This window comes from Manacus candei, unplaced genomic scaffold, assembly GCF_025592945.1.
Source record: "Manacus candei isolate 608988 ecotype Guabito, Panama unplaced genomic scaffold, ASM2559294v1 h1tg000097l, whole genome shotgun sequence".
In the NCBI taxonomy this organism is placed as follows: Eukaryota; Metazoa; Chordata; class Aves; order Passeriformes; family Pipridae; genus Manacus; species Manacus candei.
In genome coordinates, this window is record NW_026138145.1 from 468,444 (window position 1) to 485,704 (window position 17,261).

A 17,261-nucleotide genomic window follows, 5' to 3' on the forward strand; every position below is an offset into this window, starting at 1 on the left:
GGAAGGAATAATGATGTCGTTATTTATGATAGATGGGGCTTGGACTTGGAAACTCTGTTTCTGTGTTACTATTTCATTGTATGAAATACCCAGTTTTCACTAGAGGAGCTGCCGCTGGTGAAATGATAAAACACGGGGTGGGAGGGTGAGAAGGAAGATATTTCCTTAAAAATCTGCATATTAAACTATCTCATCCTGCATGGGTGAGCCTGAGGTGATGATGAGTAACCTTCCTACTTGGTTACTAGGGGGGTTGCTTTTTTAATAAGTGTAGTTAGTTAGGAAAGGAAAAAAAAAGTCTGCAGGTTTTTCTTGCAATGTGAAGCATTCGGTCGGGTGGCTTCCTGCCAAATTCCATGTACGGGAAAACCATGCATGGATAATGCTCCTGAAAGCATTACTTACATTACATGGATAGGCAGATCTGCTGCTGAGTTCTTGGTGGAATCCCACTGAGGCTCAGTGGATCCGGGTTCAGGCAGGAAACTCCACGGCTCTCCAGGCTGGCCTGGGGGTGCAGCTCCAGGAGGTGCAGCAGGGATCTGCAGTTCTGTTCCCTTTGCCTGGATGTGCTTCATCTCCTCCCCCAAAACTGGACCCTGAACTCCCCTGCCAAGAGTATGTGGGATGATGTAATTGTAGCTACAACAACCACGCTGTTTCCTCTCCTTTGATCACAGGGAGCGTTTGTGTCCTCTCAAAACGCTTCTGAAACTGAGCCCCGAGCCCGCAGAATTACAAACATGTTATCAAAACATCCAAATGACCTGTGCCTGAGGTTATCACAGAATGGTTGGCCTTGGAAGGGAGATCTGGAGATCCTCCAGTCAAATCCACCTGCTCAAGCAGGCTCACCTAGAGCAGGATGCACAGGATCACATCCAGTGGGTTTTGAGTGTCTCCAGAGAAGGAGACTCCACAGCCTCTCTGAGCCTGTTCCAGGGCTCAGTCGCCCTCATGGTAGAGAAATTTTTCCTCATATTCAGGTGGAACTCCTGTATTTCAGTTTGTGCCCATTGCTCCTTGTCCTGTCTCAGGGCACTGCTGGAAAGAATTGGTTCCCATCCTCTTGACAGGTATTTATTTGTATGGATTAATAGGTTCCCCTCTCTGTTGTGTCTTCTCCAGAGCTGAGGCCCAGCTCCCTCAGCCTTTCCTCATCAGAGAGGTGCTCCAGTCCCTTCATCATCTTCACGGCCCTCCTCCACTGGACCTGCTCCAGTAATTCCTTGTCTTTCCTGCACTAGGCAGCACAGAACTGGACACATGACTCCAGATGAGCCCACAGCAGGGTGGAGGAGAGGGGCAGGATCACCTCCATCAACCTGCTGGGCACATTCTTCTCCATACAGCCCAGGATACCAGTGGTTTTCTTGGCTCCCAGGGCACAATGCTGGCTCATGGTGAACTTGTCCACCAGGACCCCCAGGTCCTTCTCCAGCAAGTCAGTCCCAGCCTGGACTGGTGCAGGGGGTTATTCCTCCCCAGGTGCAGGACCCTGGTTGAACTTCCTTAGGTTCCTCTCTTCCTGTCCCTCCAGCCTGTCCAGGTCTGGTTGAATGTCAGCACAGCCTGGTGGTGTGTCAGCCACTCCTCCTAATTTTGTATCATCAGCAAACCTGCTGAGGGTACACTCTGTCCATTCATCCAGGTAATTGATGGGTAAGTCCAACAAAAATGGGCCCATCACTGATCCCTTGGGAATCTGTGTTTGGGCAAGGAGTGGTAGAGCACAGAGTTTCTCTCCAAGACTGCAGACTAAGCCTAAGCAATACTTCTGCTTGAATCTTTTAATTTCACCTTATACAGAATCCTACAGATTTGTGGACATCAAATCCCTCCCGCAATCTGGCTGCTCAGGAGTTACCAAGGAAGCTTTGCCATGCAACTCCACTGAGGACCTGCCACCCTGCCCTCACCCCCACCTGAGCAGATAAAACCCTCTCCACCGAGCTGCTGCCACTGTGATGATGCAAACAGATTTCCAGGGACATCTGCCTGGAGACCAGCCCATTGGTTTTCACTGGGTTTTAAATAGGTTCTGAACCGAAGTCTCCGGGGAGAAAATGCTAACACATCAATCCATGGCATTGCACATGGATGAACACACTACAGGACAAACTCTCAGCTGCTGTGAATCAGTGTGGCTTCATGGATACACTTATAATGGCTTATACCAGCTGAGATTCTCCCTCCTCCCTATGCAAATGGGACTGCGTGGCTGATGTCAGAAAAATTGCCCTTTTTTTCTGTAGTATTTTCCTTGTGCTCCTTCCATTCCTTGCCTTTTGCACAAACTGTATTTTACCAAGGGCAGCTTTATGCTAATAAGTTTATTTTTCGCCTTATTACTGCTAATTTCTAAATACAGCATAGGGTTCATGGCTGCTCTGCTTTTTTCCACTGTCATGGGGGGATGGTGGGCTGTGGCTTGGGTGGTTACAGTACGAAGGAACTGTATCTGGTACAAGATCTGTAGTGACATCAGAGGTATTTGCAGTCTGCTTGGTTAAAATTCTCTTTCAGAAAACTCTTAATTAGGGCAAAAAGCTCATAATTTTAGCTGGAGATTAGCAGTATTTTTATGGCAAGAGCATAAAAGATAGATTGGGACCAAAAGCTGTACTTCAGAAGTTAGCCAAGGCCACCATCATTTTCACATTCAGCAAAGGTTTTGTCCCCTCAGAATGAAAGGCCATGAGAGAACATTTTTTGGGGTATCATTCCCCAAAGCACTGCATTTCAGTGTCATTCTGGATGCAGCCTACATTGTTTTGACATGAGTTGATGCATCACTTACCCCAAAAACATCTTGAGCACTCCAAATTTAGGAGACCTATATAATACAGCAGTTGGGGGAAGAAGGTGCAGTGCATAAAAATAGTGCCTTTGGACTGGGGGGCAGTTAATTGCATTTTTTTTAGAGACGTGCATAGAAAGTATTGATAAATGAGATTTTGTGGAAGTTCATCCTATTTTTTCCTGTTTTATTTGTCCACCTGTGTGACACTGGTCCCTAATGACATTGAGTCGTGTATACACGTGCAGTCTGTGAAAGATCCATAGCATGAACTACACATGTTTTAGAAAAGATAAGAACTCAAAAGGTCTATTGTGTTGAAATCCACGTACCTTTTTCTCCCTTCCTTCCCTCTTTTTTTTTTTACAATATGCCAAAAAATGTCATCCTAAAGTTTTCCTCCTGCTGCTGTTATTAACAGTCTTATCAGTGCTGCTCATTCCAATACCACTGTAGGACACCTTGATCCAAAGATAACCAAGACTTGAAGTTCAGTGCTGAAGCCCTCTAAAAAAATTAGCCTCAAAAACAGGGTAAGAATTTCCTATTTCTAGAATCACAGAATCCCACAGAATGGTTTGGGTTGGAAGGGACCTACCAGATCATCCAGTTCCAACCCCCTGCCACGGGCAGGGACACCTTCCACTATCCCAGGTTGCTCCAAGCCCCATCCAGCCTGATCTTGAACACTTCCAGGGATGGGGAGTCCACAACCTCTCTTCTAAGCCCAAATCCTGCCGAGACAGAAATCCCAGATTCTTCAGGATGAAAATTAAATGTGGAACAAGGAAAGGTGCTGAGATGTGCCAAAAAAACACAAGCTCAACACAGCCCCCCCTGTTTTGGGGCACCCAGCCCACTTTGCATCAGGAATTGTGTCTGCATGATGTGTTTTGTACTGTTTTGAAGGCTGTCCCATGGCAGGGCAGTACAAACAGAGCATATTGAACTGGTGTGAACAGCTTCTGGTAAGGGAAAAGATCCGATTCTGGTAAATTATTTTGATGTAAGGGGGGGAAAAAACAGGTCAGGCTCTTGATGCACGCTGGCCAAACTGCATATACAAGCTATTTTTACAGGATGGTTTAAAAAAAAATTAAACACTCTTTCCATTAATCGTGTCCTCTGGAGTTTGCTTTTGCCTGGAGTGACTTTTTGCAGCTCTATAACAATGTCAGTCGCTGGCCCAGGGCCGTCGATACAGAGCGACTTCAACTCCAGCAGCGTCATTGATGGGCTTGGGGTAGTTTGTGTGCCTGATAATTGGGAATACACATTTCTTCTCGATTTTTCAATTCTCAGCGCTTGTCTTGATGAAATCCAGGGCGTATTTGGAGCAGGATATGTGTATCTATAGCAGCTTTAAAACAAACAAACAAACAAACAACAAATTATCATGATTTAAATGCTTTCCTTTTAAAGATGCTGGTGTGCCTCCAGTGTAAAGAAATCCTTGCATGATGCAGCCATACAGGGCCTTACTGTAAAATTGACATGCTCTTAAATAATTAAAAAGGGGGATACTTTAATTTTGAAAAAGGATGCTGGAGGAAGGAGGTTAAAGGAAGCTTTTAGTCAGATCCAAGGTTAGATTTATTGATCTAGTGATCAATCCTTTTCTCTTTCCTGAATTTAAAGCTAATGGGAGACTGTGGTCAGAGATGAGTGGCTTTTAGTTAAGGTTTTTGACTCTTATAAATAATACAGCAAATGTCCTAGTAAGTAATAAGAAATAAGATACTCACTCATTCTTTTTAAATAGAACAAACGTGGCAAACAAGACTCAGCTGTAATTTTTGAAGTCATTTATTAGACAAATTGCTCTTCTCTACTTCTTTTACAAGAGAGACATAAACCATTATATTATTTATTCATGAATCACAGCCATTAAGATGATAAATCAAATTATCAGCTTCCTGTCTCTCTTCAGTTTTAATCATTTTTTATAGTTCATGCACTATAAAGACAGCTTCCTTCCTATGAAACAAGAGACCTTCAGAGACCTTTTTATTGTAAACGTACATTTCCTTCCCATTTTTAAGTATATCCCAGTGATTTTCGCTGTCAATTTTATCTGCAATAAAAATCCAATAAGGAACTTGTTCATTGATTCAATATAGCAAAGTTAGCTATGAAGTAAGTGATTTTGGTTAACCTCTGAAATGACGGAGCACTGGAAAGCTCAGTTAAAGGGTTTTTTTTTCTCTGCCACCCCTAAACGTGGTATCATATATTTAATGGAGAGAAATATTTAATAGAGAGAAATATTTAATAGAGAGAAATCTTGACATGAGCTCACACACTGGTAGCAGGACCCTTGGCAAAGGCTTGAATGTGATCTCTGCAGTAATACCACTTGTTAAATGCACTTAAGCTTATTTATTCTGCTCTGCTCAAACGACCAGTGTGTCTTTCCCTCTTCCCATCAAGTGGGAGAGCTGAGGCTGCTCTGTGTGAGCTGAGATGGTTTCACACATCCTTTCTTGTTTTCTGCCAGTGTCTGTCTGGTTCAGCATCTCAAAGAGCCTCATGTGACGCGGTGTGGGTGGAGGAGTTGTCCGTTCAGAAGGAAATGCACATTGATTTCCATTCCCAACAGCAGCAGCCGACTGGTTTTAAACTTGATCATCCTTGTTAAAGGATATTCCTTGCCCAGGGAGCACTGATGAGGTCAGAGTTACCGAGGGTGGAAGAGGAGCCCCTGCATCACTACAAATACTCATCTGTGCTACAGTGTAAAAATCAATACTTGTTTACTCAACTCTATGAATAATAGAGTTTTGAACGTAAATGTATAATTTATGCATGTGAAATCTATAGCGTGAGGTGCAATAACTTCCCTCTTCCCTACATCCCTTTTAAAAATCCCCTGGGTGTCTGGGTGATGCGTTATCTGGCCAAAACACATCCTCAGCCCAGCCTCCCCCCAGGTAGGTCGTTGCAAACCTGTTCCTTGAGGGATCCTCCAGGGTTAGGAATGACTGACAAGTGCCCCACGGATATCCTCGTGTGGGTACTCCAGTTGTTTTATTGCTGGGGAGAATCCCTTGAAAGGCATGGATCTGGGAGCAGTGTCAGGGATACCTGGATCAAGAACAGCTCCTGTGGTTGCCACGACGTGATCAGAGGGGTGGAACATCTCTCCTATGAGGAAAGGCTGAGAGAATTGGGATTGTTCAGCATGGAAAAGAGAAGGTTTGGAGGTGACCTAATTGTGGCCTTCCGGTACCTGAAGGGAGACGACAAGAAAGATGGAGAGGGACTTTTCACATGGTCATGGAATGACAGGAGAAGGGGCAATGGATTCAAATTAAAAGAGAGTAGGTTTAGATTAGACACGAGGAAGAAATTCTATACTGTGAGGGTGGTGAGGCCCTGGCACAGGTTGCCAAGAGAAGCTGTGGCTGCCCAGTCCCTGGAAGGGTTCCAGGCCAGGTTGGATGGGGCTCCCATGGCAGGAGGTTGGAACTGGATGACTTCTAAGGTCCTTTCCAATCCCAAACCATTCTATGATGAATATAGAAACATCATAATTAAAGGTCACAGCAGGCTCATCACCCTGTAAGGGTGTCTGGCCTGTGTAGAGGACCAAAGTTAAGGTCCCTCTGCTAAAGCTGGTCCTTGGGAATACGGATCCCTCTTCCCTCTACCACTGTAGAGACATGAGGCTGATGGCCTTGCAGGGCAGCTGCCACACAGGCAGCACATCTCCACACTCCCACACTCCACAGGAGTGACACTGTTTTGCAAAGAGCATCCCCTGTAAAATCCAAACCTCCTTGTCTCTCTCTTTGCTATTCCTGTGGGTCTTGTGTGTAAAAATGATGCAGCAGGAAAAACAGCAGCCAGTGTTACATACTGTGATCCAACAGCACAAAGGCAATTCCAGGAATGCCAATTTAAGATTGAATCAGGCTTTGAGGTAGGAGGCCCTTTGGCTATCTGGGAGGCTCTTCCATCTTATTTAAAAAAAAAAAAATCTTAATTATTTCTAAAGTCTCATACTCAGCCACTAGCTCAGAGCATCTCTGAGTTTGTCTCAGCTGAACAGGTTCGTTGCCAGAGCTTTTATTTTTAGTGTGCATCAACTGAACTAGACCACAGACCATGGCTTGTGCTAATTTGGGAGTTTTTGTTTAAGGAAAAGGTTGGGTTTGTCCTTCTTAGTAGTTCCATGATTGTATTTCTAGGTCAGGTCTTTTTGTGTAGCCACATGAAGTTTCAAATTGGACAAAACACCTCGTCAGGGTCTTGATGCTTGATGCTGTTATGATTAGAAAGTTGTCTGATCAAATTTTGTTTCCAATTAAAAAAAATTGGATTAGCTTTCAGACTGAGACCTTCACTGTTATTTTTAGTCTACAACTAATGAACCCCTGAAAATAGAGTGTATAATGAAAATGCAGTGATTGGTTCTGCTGGGATGGTTGGGAAAATACATTAGCAGATCAGAAAGGGTAATAAATCTTCCGTCACAACCTTCCTCATTAAACTAGATAATTTGAAATTGCCTCTAGTGTATTAAACAGTTCATTATTTTGAGGGGAGCAACACACAAGACAAAAGAGTTGTGTTCTTTTAATTGATATCCAAAGCCTAGAAAAGAAAAAAAAAAATCAAGCAAATTTAGTCAAGAAAAATCAATCTGAGCACTGTCTGTGTTGTTTGGAGCCATCCAAAACTTCTTGTGTTCTGACTTAAGGGCAGCAGGAAAGGTCTCTAGAAATCCTGGGGGAGAGAGGGCAGGGGCAAAAGAGTAGCTCTGCTAAAAGTGACATTTGCACAGTTGCAAAATTAGATAATTTCAGGGGTTTGGATATTTTTGGATGGTTTCAGCATATTAGAAATGAACAGCCACCCAACCTTAATTTCTTTACTTCATCAGCTCCGTGGTGTTATTCCAGAGGCCTCTAATGCTTCAAACAAAGGGTGCTCCCGTTTTTCCTCATTCTTCAGGACATCTTTGACCTGGCAAGCTGGAAGCTGAGGGCAAGCTGAAGGCTGTCCTTATCCATCCCTTTCCAGCAGAACCACTGGCATCAGACTAGAGAACCCATTGCCACCGAGGTACCGCAGATTTGGCCACAGGAACATCCTGTCATTTTTATACTCTGCAAGCCAAATTATATCTCAGAGTGATGTTGCTGGCTCTGGTATCCTTGTACACCAGGAATCTTGGTCCCGTGCCCAAGGAGAGGGCAGATGTGAAGGGGAAATAGAATATTTTATTAGGGAAGATATAAAGAGGGCACTGAGTGGGAGGGTGTGAGTTTGAGCACCCAGCCGGATGAGGCACTTTGTTGACTCACTAAGAACACACACATTTATTAAGGTAAGATAAAAAAAAAAATTCCCTATTGGAGCAAAAGCCTCTTCCCAAGTCTACCTCTCCTCCTATTAAATCCAAAAAAAAAATCAGCTCTCCCCCCATTCCCTACCAGCCTTTCTCATACATGAGTAATGCCTGGTTTCTGCTGGATATTCCCTCCTGACAGGATCTTCTGCTACCACAGGTATGATCTGTTGGTACAAATTACCCGAGTGGGCGGCAGATTCTTGGCTAGACAAAAGGCTACCTGAGGAATAAAAGGATCCTTTCTTTCACAGGAGCTGGGAGGATGCACGGAATGCTTTGATATTGTGCTTCATATAATAGCAAAAGCATAAGGAAATAATCCCTTGGCTTATCCGATGTGCTCCTTTTATTGTGATTCCAGACAGGCAGGATTATTGAGGGGGGGAAAGAAGGAGGAGGAAGAAGACTGAAAAGGAAGGAAAAGGGAGGCAGGGAAACTGAGGAACCGGAGCCACCTCTTTCCAAAGGCTTCCCAAACTATGGTTGTGTCCCTGCTTTGTAATCTCCTGTCCTAATTATTTTGACACCCACACAGTGTCATCAAAGAGCACTCCTGAAGGCAGACTTTGGAACCCCGTTTGCCGAATGTTTGGCCACGTTAGGGTAGAAATTATTCCAGATAAATCCATTCAACACTTTATGAGCTAAAAATGGCGCGTTTGTTGCCACACAAATAACACGCGGCTTTAGCACCCGAAATTCAATACTGCAACAGCTGAAATCACAAGTGGGACTTATCCACCTAAACCTGAAATGCTCAGGGGGAGGGAGTAAAGCAAACCCAAAAAGTGTACACCTCCCTCCATCTCCTGATGGCTGCAGCTCTGTCACGAGCATCCAAAATTCCCTCTGTCACTGCCCCTTCCACCAGCAGCTCTATCATATTTGTACTCCAATACGAGACTTTTACTTATCTAGTTTTATAGAAAAGCAGAACACATTCATGGCCTTGCCAGGTTGGGTCAAAAGTCCATCAGTGGCCACAAGTGAAGGCTCAAGGAAGAGGAACTCGGGCAGTGGCCAGCCTGCTTTGGCAATGTGTGCTTTACTCATCTCTAAATCAAAATAAGCGTTACCGTATGAAATTATTTTGAAGAAAACACGAAAAGGTTATGTTGTATTGTATTGGACAAGGCTCTCAGGCACATGGTGGGATTGTTGGGGTGTCCTGTGCAGGGCCAGGAGTTGGACTTGATGATCCTCGTGGGTCCCTTCTAACTCAGGATGTTCCGTGATTTTATGATTCTGGATTTACAGGCTAAATATTATAGTGTGTCTCAATTTCTGTCTTTAGGGAGAGTCATTGCAAACAACTGACTGCAAATCGGTGAATGAATGAGAGTGGATCTCCACAAAAGTGCACTTGATTCATTTGCTAATTACAGCTCATTTTTAGTTAAGAAAATACGTTTTAGCAGGCGTTAATCTGTATGTTGTCTAAAAGAAAAGTAATTTCTAGAAGTAGCAGAGCCAACCTTAGTGCTGGCTGCGAAATCTTTGAGGGAAAGTCCACTCATTTTCCCCTCCAGTTTGCTGGAGTCTGATCCTGCAATCCTTGCTCCTACCTACTTGTACTTCAGGAACAATGTGTGTGATTAGGAGCTATTCAGAAGTTTAAAGAGCATTGCACTGGTTGTTTTTTACCTCCTGTTACTTCGTTAAACCCGTGGCGCTCGGGGAAGGCCTCCTGTTTGGGGAGTTGGTTCTCTCTGCTATTTTGGCAGCATATCTTGTTGTTTTCCCAGAATGTGTTTGGATAAAGTAGCGCCGAGGAAGGAGAGTGACACGGTCCAGAATGAGACTGGTTTGCTCAGGTCACGGGCTGGAATATCACCCAGGAAATGTTATTCGTGTTATTTGTGTTGCAACAGTCGCTCGGCGCTGCCGGCCCCGAAACTAAAACAAGGAGATGCTCCGCGTCCCGGAGAAATTCCAAACGGGAAACAAGGGATGGATGCGGGAGCGGTGGTGGAGCGGAGCGGGCTCTGTGTTAACCAAGGCCGGGGCAGCGGGCATGGGATGGGGAATCAAAGGACGGGAATTTCCCGGAGGAAGGGGAGAAAAACGAGCTCCTGCCAAGCGGAGCAAAGGCAACGAGGGATCTGGGAAAGCAGGCAGCGGGGAGCGGGGTTTGCTGGAGGCACTTTTTAAGTGCCCATTCTGCTAAACTGCCTCCAGCGCAGCCCTGGGGAGCACGAAAATAACAAGGCAATTATGTCCTCAGATCCCCGCGATGCTGTTAGAGCAGAGCCCGGAATGTTTGGCGATACTCTTTATCACAATAGTCGGTCCCTTCGCTTTCTAAATGGCTGGATTGAGGCGTATTCCTGCTAATTAATTTGGATGCCTTCACCCCTGGGGGGGGCGAAGAGCTTGCGGTGGGGATTTGGAATCCGTTTCTTCAGACTGTATTGCAAACATTTACGGGAGGAGGGGGAGCGCTGGCCCCCAGGCAGGGCGGGCTGAGGTAAGGTAGGATGCTCACTCCCAGCCTGGAGCCGTAAGGCTCCACTCTGGGGGGGAAAAAAGCAGCCTGGCTGCAGGCAAGACTCAGGATGAAGGCTGGATGTAGGACTTCCATGCAAAAAAAAAAAAAAAAATCCAGTGCTGGATTGCCATTATCTTGCCCTGTTTCAATGGGAACTCCCCGGGGTAAACCTGCACAAAAACAAACCTGCCACCCAAACTCAAGCCGGGCTGAGACTTCCTCGTCCCAAACCTCATCCAAAAAGCCCTGAAATCAGTGAGGAAGCTTGGAAATGAGGTTTGGATCAGGCTCCTTCCAAGTCTTCCGTTATCTCACTTGCAATTTATCACTGAAATGGCTGTAATTCTCCCCAGGGAGAATTTCTAGTATTTAAACAGCTACTACCCTGCATAATTTCTTCCTGTTTTTATAAGAGAGAAGAGGAACTGAGAACATTATGCTAAATGCCTCAAGAGTCCAAAGAATAGAGATTTTCATGGAATTTTCTGAATTTATTATCATTGCGAGAGAGATGCGGCTGGAAACAACCCCAAGGTTAAAAAGTTCAAATTATTGTTTTCTTTTTTTCTTTTTTTCTTTTTTTTTAATGACTCTGGAAATGATCTTGACTTCAGCTCATTCCAGCTTTATTTGCACTTTAAAGGAACTCTGTCAGGCAGACATTCAAAATATTTAAGTCTCATTTATTTATAGGACTCCTTCATACTTGGGTGACTATTGACTTGACAAATCCATTTGACCTAAAATGTGACTAAGAAGCGTATTTGCGGTATGTTTATTAGTTGAGAAGTCTTTCCCGAGCTGATCTGTTTTCTGGCTGTACTCTTCCAGCAGGCTGATGGAAAAATAAGACCCAAAGAAGGAAGCGGATTCTTAACAGCGATCATGAAAACTGCTTTATTCTCAGGGCATTTTTGCATGGCATTAGCAACTAAAAGGCACCACTTCAGCCAGCACTTAAGCTATTTGCTTAATCAGGGCCTGAGAGCTGAAAAGAAGGAGGAGGAATGGCATGGGTGCTATTCCCACCGAATTTCTTGGAGCATTAAATGGCTATTAGCTGATGGGACAAGATTTAACTGTGTGAAGTTGCAGTGGATGAAATTTTTGCTCTTACAGTGGGACAGCCCAAAGCCCACAAGGCAACTGCGGCCGCCAAACAAATCCCTGCCCAGAGCAGGGAGGGCAAAGGTAAGATACAAAACTCGATCCTGAAACGGAATAAACTCCTACAGCTGCACTGGGCACGTGGTAAATGCCCACCCCAGTTCAGCGTAGAAATGCTGGGGGGAAATAACCCTGCTCTGAGAGATTCCTGAAACTACTGAAAAGAACAGATGAGTGGAGAACGCAGCTCATGCTGCCCCAGATCAGCTCGGGGTGTAGCACTTCCCACACACTGTTTTATACCGAATAATCTTGTCGATAATTCATCACACGCCCTTCAGCAGCACCTTTGTCATATCAATGGCTTAAGAGATCTTTCACGAGCTCAAATGATCATTCCCTGCATCTCTACAAGCCATTTGACTGTAAATGTGTTCTTTGGCACCAATCAGTGGATCGTTGACCTCGGCAGGATGGCTGCACCATCAATACCCATCTGCAGCAGAGATGTGAACAACTTAGTGTTGAACAATTAATTGCACGTGTAGAATCATTTAGGTTGGAAAAGAGCTCGAGGATCATCGAGTCCAAGTGTTATCCCAGCACTTCCACATTCGCCACTGAGCCGCGTCCCCAAGGCAGTGGCTGTGCAAAACCAGGCATCTCAAAGGCCCTCAGAGGTTTGTAGGGAGAAGAGCCCGAGCATGGAAGGGTCTCTCAGTGAACAAATGGATCCCAGCTGCTTTGCACGGGAGGATAAAATGAGGCACAAAGATACAGCCACAAACAGTGTCAGGGGGGAAATGATGAAAAATGGAGTGACTGAGATTTAGCAATCCCGGCACAGCCTTCCTGTCAGGAGCTGCCCACAGGATTGCAGAGATCACCAGCAGGCATCCCACGGGGTGAATGACACCATCACACAGCACTGGCCTCGCCTTTGGTGGGGCTCCCGAGGCTGCTGCTGCAGATGTAACCCCAGAGTGCCAACTGCCAGGGGCTTGGAGGCTTGTTGAGGGGAGGATCACTCAACATTCCTTCTTTTTCTCCTTTTCCCAAGAATCTGATGTTGCCAACAGTCACTTGGGCCTCAAGGCCAGCTGGACCTTTGGGCTGTCCCACTGTCACTATGCTGAAGTCTTGGGCTGTCCCACTGTCACTATGCTGAAGTCTCTCCCCCTGGGATATGTGTGTGTGCCTGTGTGTTTATATCCATCAGAAAATCTGGGCAACAGGGAAAATCAACTCTGCCCTCATTGCCAGGGCAAAGCGACCACAGCCAGCTACTCCTCACCTCCTTCTCCCTCTCCAAAAAAAAGAGTTTCATTTAAAATTGCAACATCACAGCAAAATAAAATAAGGGGTACTTTTGTTTGTTTTTCAGGCTTTTGAATAAAAAAGGTTTCCAGCTTCTTCTCCACAGCAGTGAGCACTTGAAAACATGATCCTTCAGAGAAGGAAGGGCCATAATTCCATATTATCATCTGCCTGTCAGAGCTGTGGCTGTCAGCCAAACAGCAAATGTCACAAAACTCATTGAGAGGCTGTGAGGATTGCAACACCACCACGGGACTGGGCACATGGAGGAAAGGGGAAGGGGAGGAAGGAATCAGAATCGAAAGGAATTTTGGACATCAGAAGGAATTTCTTTGAACAACAGAAGGAATTTCTTCACTGAAAGGGTTGTTAAGCACTGGAATGTGCTGCCCAGGGAGGTGGTGGAGTCCCCATCCCCGGAGGTGTTCAGGGAAGGACTGGATGTGGCACTCAGTGCTCTGGTCTGGTTGGCAAAGTGGAGATTGGCCACAGTTTGGGCTCTTGGAGGTCTTTTCAGACCTAAATGATGCTTTGACTCTGTGATTCTGTGAGATTGAGGAGTGATAAAGGTTTGGATCCTCTGGGGAACTGTGGCTCTCAATTTGGGCATGGGGACAAGGTGGACACCTCTCTGAGAGGACAGATGATGAGTTTCACTGGTGTCACACAGAGAGGAATTTCCTACTTTTTATTCACAAAAATCCAAGAAAGAGTGAAGAGCTCTGTCTTCTGCTGCCAGACATAATCACTAACTCCAAAACCTGAAAGCAAACTCACGCAGTAACTCGACACATGATCAAGGCTCTACATATCCACCACTGTGGGAAGAAAATGTACCCAAAAAAATTCACTCCTTGTCACAGAGAGCTCATGTGTTAGTACCAAAGTGACTGTCGAAGTGTCTTTAATGACAGTTCACCTGCTCATAATTTCACAACAAGCAGACAGCAACGCTTCCTTTCCAGTTCAATCCAGTTTATCTCCTCTCCTCAATAGGGTGCATTTGCCATCCCCATGCACTTTAAACCAGTTTTATGATTTTATCTTCATGGCAACAAGCCTCTGCTTTGAGGAAGAGCACTTATTAACTAGAGACAGCGTAGTTTTCAAAGTGATTTATTTTACGAGGGTTTTGAAATAAATGATCAGTCAGTGATTGGCCATAGGGGAAAAGCATATAAAAGATTACCACATGCATTGAACATACCATCTGGTATCCTTTAAAATCTAGCTTCAGGGTGGCTCAGCTAATTCTTCAGAGTGCTTGATGTTCACAGAGCACAGTGAGGCATGAATAGAAAAGCGAGTGACATCGCCCTGAAAGAATCAACACTGGAACTGAAGATTAATATCTTATATCTTGCTGTTCCGGCTCATCAGCAAGAGACTGGCATTTTCTTAATGAAAACTGACGCTACATTCCAGAATTTTAAACTCGTTGTTAAAAAAAAAAAAAAAAAAAAAAGTAAAACCTAATCCTTTTATTTTTGGGTTGGATAGAAAAGGGATGCCTCCACTGTGTCTCGGTTCCTCCTGACTAGCTGATGTAAAAGGGAGGTACAAAAAAGATATTGTTATTGTTCCCCTGAATTTACTGTTCATGGCATGAACAGCCCTGCGGGTGAGATAAATTTTCCTGACTCTGATGCCTGTCACAGCCCAAGATCTGTGTTATTGTCCCTGAAAAGTACTGAATTGGACAATTTAAGTATTGTCTCTTGGTCTTTTACCCCAAAACAAAGGCTGAGGCAGGCAATTATGCCCAATTTTGTCACTGAAAGACAAGAGAGATGCTGACAAACCGGAGGGAGTTCAGCGGGGGGGGGGGGGGGGGGGCACTGGCAGGGTTGGGGGACAGAGCGGGGTGTGAAGAGAGGCTGTGGAAATTGTAATTTTGAGCTGGGAGAGAGGGTAAAAAGAACCTCACCACAGCCTCCAGCCACTCAGGGGGGTGGTACTGAGCGGGCTGATGCTTCACAGAGGTAGGTGGAGGAAGGAAAATCCCCAAGTGCAGCAGGGGAAAGTCTGACGGGATGTAGGGAATAATGGCAGCAGTCACAGGGACCGTATTTAGGGACTGAACGTCCGGAGAGGTTGTGCAATCTCCGTCTTTGGACACACTCAGAACTCAGGCAGACAAGGTTCACAGCTACCCCTGTTTTGAGACAGAGGTTAGACCAGAGCTTCCTTCCAACCCAAATATTTATACGATGCTGAGCTAAAAACAAAGTGGCAAATACTTGTATTGCACAGACAGCAGCACAGGCCCTGCAATGCAGGACTGGAATAACGAACTGCCCTCACGTTATTACACCAAACAGCCTTTCTGGACAATTTAAATTCATAATTTCATCCCAACTTTTGTTTTCCATTACATAATTTAGTGTGCAAAGTAACATCTTCCAAAAGGATGTGGCCATGACTCAGTGTTACCTGCACCCCGAGTTCTCTTCCTGGCACTAAAATGAATCAGCTGAACATAAATTCCACACTGGCATAGGTGGCCCAGAGAAGCTGTGGCTGCCCCATCCCTGGAAGTGTTCCAGGCCAGGTTGGATGAGGCTTGGAGCAACCTGGGCTAGTGGGAGGTGTCCTGGCTGTGGCAGGGGGTTGGAACGAGATGGGCTTTAAGGTCTCTTCCAACCCAAACCGTTCTAGGATTCCACGATTCAATGAAATTGGGTGAAGTTGTGTCTGCATCTCTTTTTACAGCCTTCAGCATATACATACACAGAGAAGACGAGCTGCATCTACCCAAAGGAGGGGAAAAAATTCAAAAGTTCATCATCCTTTCTGCTTCTACACATTGTGTGTGCCAACGTGAAGCTCAGCGAGGCTAGCTGGCGAGGTTATTGATTAAAAATGCCATTACAGTCCCAGTCTGATATTTAAAGTGAGACATCACCACAACATGTTGTCAGCCACATGTTTGCTCATTAATTAGGGGTTCTAACTACCAGATTGCTCAGGAAGAAACCTCCTGCTCTGGGGACTCCTGCTGTCACCACTGGCAGTCCAGGACACAGCAGCAGCCACCCACGGCGGGGCCCTTCCAAGAGTGGAAAAGCAAAGATGCCCAGCACACAGCTGGGAGGAGGATTGATTTCACTCTTTATTTGCTCATTCCTCCCAGTGAGGCCACGCCACAAGGGCTGTTTTGACAGAAGATCCCCAGTGATGGCTGTACTCAGAAAGGAAATTGCGAAAGAGCTGTGAGGTCAGCCTAAATTTTCCATGGCTTTTATTTAAAGTCAGAGGGAAGGTTAACTGAATTATCATGTTATCATGGGATGGGGTTTATAGTGAATACCCTTTTAGTTTTGATGGTAATGATTTATGCAAACCAACAAGTAAAAAGACTGCAGTTTCATGCCTGTTACAGCTGCAACAGAATCATAGAATCACAGGCTGGTTTAGGTTGGAAGAGACCTTAAAGTTCACTTAGTTCCCATGGCAAGGACACCTTCCACTAGACCACATTGCTCCAAGCCCCATCCAATCTGGCCTGGAACTTTCCCAGGGATGGGGCAGCCACAACTTTCCCTGGGTAACCTGTGCCAGGGCTCACCACCCTCACAGTCAACAATTCCTTCCCAATATTCTTCCTAATGGGGATGCCCTCTGGCAGTGGGAAGCCATTCCCCCTTGTCCTGTCCCTCCAGGCCCTTGTCCCACGTCCCTCTCCAGCTCTCTTGGAGCCTCTTTAGGCACTGGAAGGGGCTCTAAGGTCTCCCCAAACCTTCTCTTCTCCAGGTTGAACACCCCCAGCTCTCCCAGCCTGCCTTCAGAGCAGAGGTGCTCCAGGCCTCGGAGCATCTGTGTGACCTCCTCTGGACTTATTCCAGCAGCTCCATGTTTTCCTTATGTTGGGGACCCCAGAGCTGGATCCAGAACTCCAGTGGGGTCTCAGGAAAGCGGAGCAGAGGGGCAGAATTCCCCCCTCATTCTGCTGCCCACGGAGCTGGGAATGCAGCACAGGATACACTTGGCTTTTTGGGCTGTGAGCTGATGATTTTTTCCTGTGACTTCAGAAAAGGCCGAATAATGACCTTGAGATGCACAAATAGATGTCACTCCCAAGGGAAGGGCGCCAGAGCCCGGGACACCACCATCGGCATGTGCTGGGCATCGCCCGTGCCCGCGTTTCTGCTGAGTTTAACGGAATTATCCGGGCATGGAATGGCTCGGGATTA

General features: G+C 45.7%; 1 protein-coding gene across 1 annotated transcript in view; it reads right to left on the reverse strand.

The window, feature by feature from the left end:
* Positions 1–17,261, reverse strand: part of DLGAP5 (DLG associated protein 5) — a 228,731-nt gene that overhangs the window by 160,629 nt on the left and 50,841 nt on the right. The window lies entirely within an intron of this gene.